This window comes from Lactuca saligna, chromosome 2 (genome assembly GCF_052625555.1).
Source record: "Lactuca saligna cultivar CGN05327 chromosome 2, ASM5262555v1, whole genome shotgun sequence".
Taxonomy (NCBI): domain Eukaryota; kingdom Viridiplantae; phylum Streptophyta; class Magnoliopsida; order Asterales; family Asteraceae; genus Lactuca; species Lactuca saligna.
In genome coordinates, this window is record NC_136418.1 from 179,707,124 (window position 1) to 179,714,745 (window position 7,622).

General features: G+C 32.2%; 1 long non-coding RNA gene across 1 annotated transcript; it reads right to left on the reverse strand.

Moving 5' to 3' along the window:
- Positions 1–1,409: 1,409 nt before the first annotated feature.
- LOC145028350 (uncharacterized) lies at positions 1,410–1,892 on the reverse strand. Its single transcript, XR_013675979.1, has 2 exons — positions 1,757–1,892; positions 1,410–1,660 (listed from the first exon to the last, which is right to left on the reverse strand). It is a non-coding gene; the product is annotated as an uncharacterized LOC145028350 (long non-coding RNA).
- Between the last annotated feature and the right edge of the window lie 5,730 nt (positions 1,893–7,622).

The window sequence follows — 7,622 nt, forward strand, 5'->3', positions numbered from 1 at the left end:
ATTTATTAAACAAGTTATGTGGATTGGGCTAGGCTTACCTTTGAACCCAAACCCATATATTTAAACTATTTATATGGATTGGGTTGAGATTTCAAACTCACCTACGCATGACCCATCTACTCATATATTATATATATTATATGGGTAGAGCAACCAAAACCCAACATTATTAACCCCCATCTTCATATTTCCCTCGTTCACAAGACATCCTACATACCCTATAAAATGGATTCATCATGGTTTGAAACTATATACAAAATACGTTTTTCAGGTATGTCATATATCTTGTGATTTACCAGAAAATTGTTAAAATATTTATTTTTTGAGGAATGTAAACTATAATTTTCAAGGACATTTTTTTATATAATTTCAACATATGGTGGTTTCAATTTATGAGATATGTGGAATATGAAGTTGGTGATTAATAGGATGTTTAACAAAACAAAACCTTTACCAAAATTCAGAAAAGAGGCAAAAAATATATATACAGCAACTTTTGTGTAACTTATATAACTATATATTCTCTAAAATATAATGACTTTCAAGATGATTTAGTTATAAAGAGTTGGTCCGTTAGTAAAATGATCAGATTTGTAACGAATTGAAAAAAACAAAATACCCAATTTGAGACAATAAATAAACCAGTTTCAAAATCCAATTTTCGTCTAAATTTAGTGACTTTGTGGAATTTACCAATAAAAAAACCAGAAAACCACAAATAAACAATGGTTTGTAGGTTAAGGTCAGCAGCCAATAACCAAACCATTTACCACTAAATGTGAATTAAACATTCTTCCATTGTTATAAACTTCGTTGTTTTCTGAAAAAAGTAAGTTTTTCATAATAAAATTATGTTTGTTTCTAAAGATGCATGGTTTTTATTTGAAACTTACAAAAATATGGTTTCTAATAATTAAAAAAATAATGCTAATATCCATGGATTATCGCAACACAAGATATGGTTAAGAAATATTCAATGTAATGCTGTAACAAAGAAGAGAAGTTGGATCATGCACACAGCACATTCACAATTTATCTATTTTCAATACAAATTAATAAGTCTTTATGAGATGCAATGAAAACTCCATTTCTAGCAATGAAGAACACAATAGTAGCCAATGAATCAAGCTTTTATCAAATCCTCAGAACTAAACATCTTCCTAGAGCCAATCTTACCTAATGCTAAGAATTGATATGAGAGAAATTTGATAATTCATTTTGTAATATTGAAAACCAAACAGATTGGTCACAATAACACTTCTTATTTTGTGAATTTCAACCCAATTTTGAAATTCCATTTTGATTAAATGTATCATAAATAAATTTCACTTTGACGGATCTTGATTGAAGGTTTTAAAATAGATTTGAATTCAAACAATTAGCTAGGTTTCAAAATCCAGAACCATGAATTGGGAAATTAACGGATTTATACTAAACTCGCAACCATTAAAATAACAGAATCCAAAAACCATAACAAAACTAAAGAGTACTGATTACGACATGTTCGAACAGAAAAATATGAAACGAGAACTGACACGATGCTGATGATTCCTTCAAAAAGTTTGGCAGATTATTATTCCAAACAAACATGTTATTACTTAGATCTCTGCCTCATCTTTCGGCGCTTCCTCTTCAATCTCCTCATTCTCTTCTTCTTCCACTGAAGAATTACAAATCAACCAATTTCATCAAAAAGATTTCAATTAACAGACATGTAAACAAAAAACAGTTGATAATTCACAATAGGAGAACTTACCTTGGCTCTCATGGTGATCGGATAGCTTAGGTTTGTGGTGTTTTTCCTTTTTCAGTTATAAAACCCTAGCCGACGGTATAATGAAAGAAAGGGGATGGGGTGGGGCTATTTAGCGAACCCTAAATCTTAATGGACGGCCCAATGGATCCATGTTTGCAATCTGTCGGGTTAAACAGTTTACTTAAAAGCCCAATTTGTTTGTTATTTTTGTCGCTTGGCTGATTGGCTCCTAAAGTCTAAGGGTGTTTGGGAGTATTTTTGAACTAGAAAAATATTTTAAGATAAATGTGTTTATTTGCTTATAGTGGTGAAATGAGTTTTTTAAAAAGTGTTTGGATAAGTTTTTATAGTGGAAAACCAATCAATCAATAAGTTAAAAAGTGTTTGGCTTAAAAAATGTTTTTTGAAGTTATTTTGGTTGAAAAGTCATAAACGGTTTCAAAAGGTCACGTTATATGTTTATTAAAAAGTGTTTATTGAAGCTTATGAAAAAGTTATTTTGAAAAATGCTTTTGATTTTGCCAAAAACTTTTTTTGACTTATTAGTTTTTCAAAAAGTCAATAAGCAAATAAACATTTTTCAAACGCAATCCCAAACACCCCCTAAATGTTTTCTTTTCCTAGATGAGTAACATTTTCAATGTAATAAACAAAATAAATGAACACGATCAATGATTTGTTCATGTTTGTTTATTTAAGTTAGATGAACAAACGAATAAATACAAACAGATAAACGAACATGTTTTAAGTTCATTTTCGTTCGCTTAACAAATACATTATTAATGTTCGTTCGTTTATGTTTGTGAACATGTTAAACGGACATAAACGAAAAAATAAATATACACAATTGAACATATATAAACATAAACTAACAAATAATATATTAATGTAATAAAAAACAATCGAACATATATAAACATAAATAAATCTAAACGAACGAACATAAATGAAAGAACAATGTCATGATTCATGTTCGTTCTTTTAACTAAACGAACGAAAATTTGTGTTCGTGTCCATATTCGTTCATTTATTAAATAAACGAAAATAAGCGAACGTTTCATTGAATGTTCGGTTCGTTTACAACCCCACTTAAAATTATTATCATCTTATCGCTTTATTAACTTTAATTTATAATTAAATAACATCTTCAATAGTTAACCCTTTTTAATAGTTTTTTCTTTAGTTTTAAATAATCTATCATTCTAATTTAAAATGTCCTATAAAATCTTCTCCATTTAATTAGTCTTTACTTTATAAACGTAAAATATAATAATAATAATAATAATAATAATAATAATAATAATAATAATAATAATGTTTCATAGTTATAAAAAATATTGAAAATATTATATAATTGTTATAAATTTATATTTCAAAAAGAAAACTTCATTAAATATTTGATTGAATAATTAACTACAAAATAAATTAAAATATTGAAAACAACATTATATACTTTAAACCCTTACCTCATAAATGTTTTACATAGACGTAGTAGATAAACGATCAACAAGTTGCGTCATTAACCTTTTTGGATGAAAAACTAATTCTTTTTGAAACAACATTTATAGATTTTTGTGTCATAATATTATTATGTGTGGCATGCTAAACGCTATTGAGTAGCTCCAAATTATTTGGCGCATGGATACCGAAAGTATCAAACACAAAGGTATAAATGGGTGTTGATTTTTCATGTGCGCTTTCTCATATTTTGCCACTTTGCATTAGACAACCTTTAAAACTAGCTGTCCCACAATGAAAACCCTACTCCCCAAACCCACAATAGGGGAAACCCATGTTAGAATCATACATGCATGATTCCCTTACTTGGTCATCATAGAAACATAAGTCTCCCTAGCGTGACCCCATACCTGCATGTAGTTGTACTCCTGTGGTGGCTCAATAATACAGTTGTCAAGGTAGGCATAAAAATTAGGACACAAAGTCTCATTCGATGTAAAAATCCAAAGATGTCTCCCCAACTCTATCTGGTTGCAAAAGCGGGATACGTTTCCCATGCAAAAAGTAAAGAATGATCTATCTACCCGAATCCTCGACTCCTTGTCGAAGCGGACTATCGAAAATAACTCCCAACAGAGCTCCTTGTAGACCACCTCTCGAACCCCAATAATTTTTCGCCATCCGTGGTAGACAAAAATCTCAAGACCGCTATCATCCCGCAAGATATGAGTAAGGAACAACTCCAAACGAGTCGCTAACCCAGACTCGTCTGCCACTCTCCAGCAAAGAGTCTGGGGAATACCGATCTTCTTGGACAGAAAAGCAATTAGGCAAAAGACAAAAGAACTCTGATTAGGTAGATCACCGAGGAATTCTAGGAACATATGGGATGAACAGTTAGGAGGTAGCTGATACGCAACTTGTCGACCTCGTCTCGACATATTTGTAGAAAAATAGACAAAAGACAGTTAGGATCGAGCTAGATTAGTTAAATACTACAAGGGGTGTTAAATGGAGCAAACCCGCAAAGGTGTGCGCTGCATGTGAGTGCACACGACGCACATGCATCTGCGCGGCATGCTCCGAGAACACGAAGAACAACAAGTTTGGAAACCGTTGTTTCGTCTAATTTTCAACACAATAACCATATAAGGATATTCGACTAAGCTTCTAGAACACAAATAATTAGTCCATTTCGTCTAAAACATCACAAATTTAAGGAGTTAGTTAAAAGTTTAGAAAAAAAAATTCAAATTCTAAAAACTCAAAATGAGGATCAATGGATGAATTAAACTCGAAATTAAGTATCTACGAAGTAAAATTGGTAGTATAGATAACTAAATTACTCATCCATTTCACGAAATTTAACAAAAATCTATTAATTAATAAAAAAAACTCAAAAAGCCCTAAAACTCGAAATTAAGCCCAAAATTAAAGCTAGGATTAAGTAGAGATAATACATGGAAGTAGAGGGATCGAATGAGATGAAGAAACCAAAGCTTGGAAGCATGCACGCAATGCGTGTATCGTGTGTGTGGGACCCAGTCGAGACATAATAGAGAGGGGGGGGGGGGGAATGTTGGAAAATTGCAAAATGAAGCCAAAAATCGACTTTAATGTTGATATGTTGCAAGTGTGCGATGCGTACGTTGTGTGCCAAACGCGCATATCCAAAATTTTAATATTTGACACTTTTCATCCCCAAATTATTTTTGATACCCTAGACATTAAAAGCCTTTAGGCGTTTAATCTAATTAGAAGACCAAGGGCAAGGAAGAGAGATTTCCTTGAAATAATAAGAGATTTCCATTCATAATAAGAGTTGTTAGGAAAGTAACAGTAAATACAGAAACCACATTCCTCGGAAAGTAACAGTAATAAGAATTTTCCATATAAGTTGATAGGAAACCAACAATAACATGTTGTAATAGGTAATAAAACAACAATAAAAGAAAATATACCAATAAAGACTTTATTTTAAAAAGCGATAAGGAGACATGTTGCTAGGAAAACAATTATAACAACCTACAAATGGAAAAAAGATAGTGTTAACTCCATTAGGAACAACAAGTAACCTTCTTGCTATCATTTCAAGATACCTGCGATGCTAACCTTGATTGACCGAACCACCATTTAGTCCATCATTCGGCATCAAGTCTCTGATGCATTAGGGAATCTTAGAGCTAGTAAGGATGAGGGAAGTAATAAGGAAGGTAGTCAAATGACAAAAAACTGTCAAGATTTTCTTATCAGTAAGCCATAATCTTTTTATGGAGACAGAGGGATAGATAATTTAATCAACTGGATAAAAGAAATAGAGAAACAGATGATAAAGGAATTTCATTCTAGAAGTATCCAAGTCAAGGCTTTAGGCATATATGAAGCCTATATAACCCCCTGGGAAGAGTTAAAGAAACAGATGATAAAGGAATTTCATTCTGGAGGAGACGTGACACGAGCAAAGCAGGAATTTAGTCATCTTAGCATAAGGGAATCAAGCTTGTCCTTCTATACGGTACACTTTGAGTACCTAGTCACCATATGTCGTGAGTTGGTCAACTCGAAGGTCCAGAAGATCAATGCATATCTCCAAGAGTTAGCTCCCCATATCAGGATCGAGGTGTAATTACACCAGCCCAATACATATGAGGATGCTAAATATTTAGCCTTCAGTCTCAAGGAACCGATGATCTAGAACTCAAGAAGGAGTAAGAAGAAGTTCAAAGAGCTTAAGAACAAGTGGGTAGGAATCACCAAGGGCAAATCTAGACAACCCTTGTGGGAGGAAAGGGAGGAAAGCAAGCCTCGTGAGAGATCACCCACTCCACCAAGGGGATACTTGGGAAGAATACCCTTGTGTAGTAATTCTGGACTTCATCATCTGGGCACATGTGAAGAGTTTAGATGTAACAATTGTGGAAGACCAAGGAACATCGTACACGTTTCTAGGAGTCAACTGGCCAGTAAAAAGGAATACTAGATGTTATAATAAAAGGTTTAGGAAAAGTTTGATAAGAATGATTATGTAACGTTTAACAAGGGAATTGGAAATCCCTGAAGTTGTACTCATTATTAATATAAATAAGTTCTACTTTTAAGTACAGGTAGTAATAGACAAATAATCATAAAAACCCTTCCAGAATTCCACACCAATATTAAGATAAAAGATTTAGGTTTCCTATTGTAAAATAAGGATGAAATCAAATAGAATTTCAAAGACAAAGGTTGAATTCTAATGATAAAGTTTAAGAATTAGAAGTAGGAAACTAAAAAGGAAATTTAGTTGTCTCGTTAAAAAGGAAAATGGATCGAAACCTAATTAAGAAACTGGTCTCCCATAATAAGATTACCATAAGGTCTGAATTTCGAGATGAAATTCCTAAAACAGGGGGAGAATGTGACAACCGAGAGATTTCCATCATCGACCATCATTAGAGATTAGTATTTAAAAATTATGATAATAAAGCTTCTCATATTTCAGGAAAAATATGATCAGTTAGGTAATAATAAAAGGGTAAAAAATGAGTGACCAAAAAGTTACACCACTTTTAATAATGGTCAGTGTATTTGAAAAATACACAACAAATTGGTCCCAAGGATATAAAAACTTGACTCTGATTAGAGGAGTTATGATTTTATAAAAATATAAAAATCAATTGTGTTAATAAAGCTAGCGTCAAAATTGCACAAAGAAATCAGTTGAGTTTTGGCTAACATCATTAAAAGGAAAAGTGTAGTACTCCATGTGACAACCCGAAATTTCCATTCTTTACAAACCATATCAAGTCAATAGAAGTTAGAAGTTAGAAAAGTGTAGTACTCCATGTGACTCCCTTGTCAACCATCCAAGAGATAGTGCGGATTCTAATCAAGATAAACACTTCACACTATTGGCCTTAGTTGGTATTTGTTTTGTCCAAAACATCACAACTTACCAATTTCAAATGTACTAGAGTAGAAAACTTTTACTCTTACATTTGATTAGTGTTAATAAACCTACTTTAAGATGTGTCACTCAAGTTACAATCTTGGAGTATAACTCTAAGAATTGTTTTTGGAAAGAAGTATGGATCATCTTCTTGATTTAACCACTTCAGCAATTGATAACTCCTCTTCTTAGCTATCAGAATGCACTTAGATGATGAATTGTGATAAGGTCTCTTAATCTTTAAGATGATCATATATCATGATACTAAAGTACTCTCCCATCTTTTCAGATTTGAGAAACTTTTATCCTTCTGCTTAATTTGATTATTCTTATTCGCTCTGCCATACATTGGAACTTTTCCAACGTATCAGAATTACACTTAAGCCTGTAAGTATAACCATATTTACTAAACTTTAGTAAATCATGAAGAATAGTCTTAACGATTATTTCTGGTGGACTTGATCAGTGCACAAGAATGTG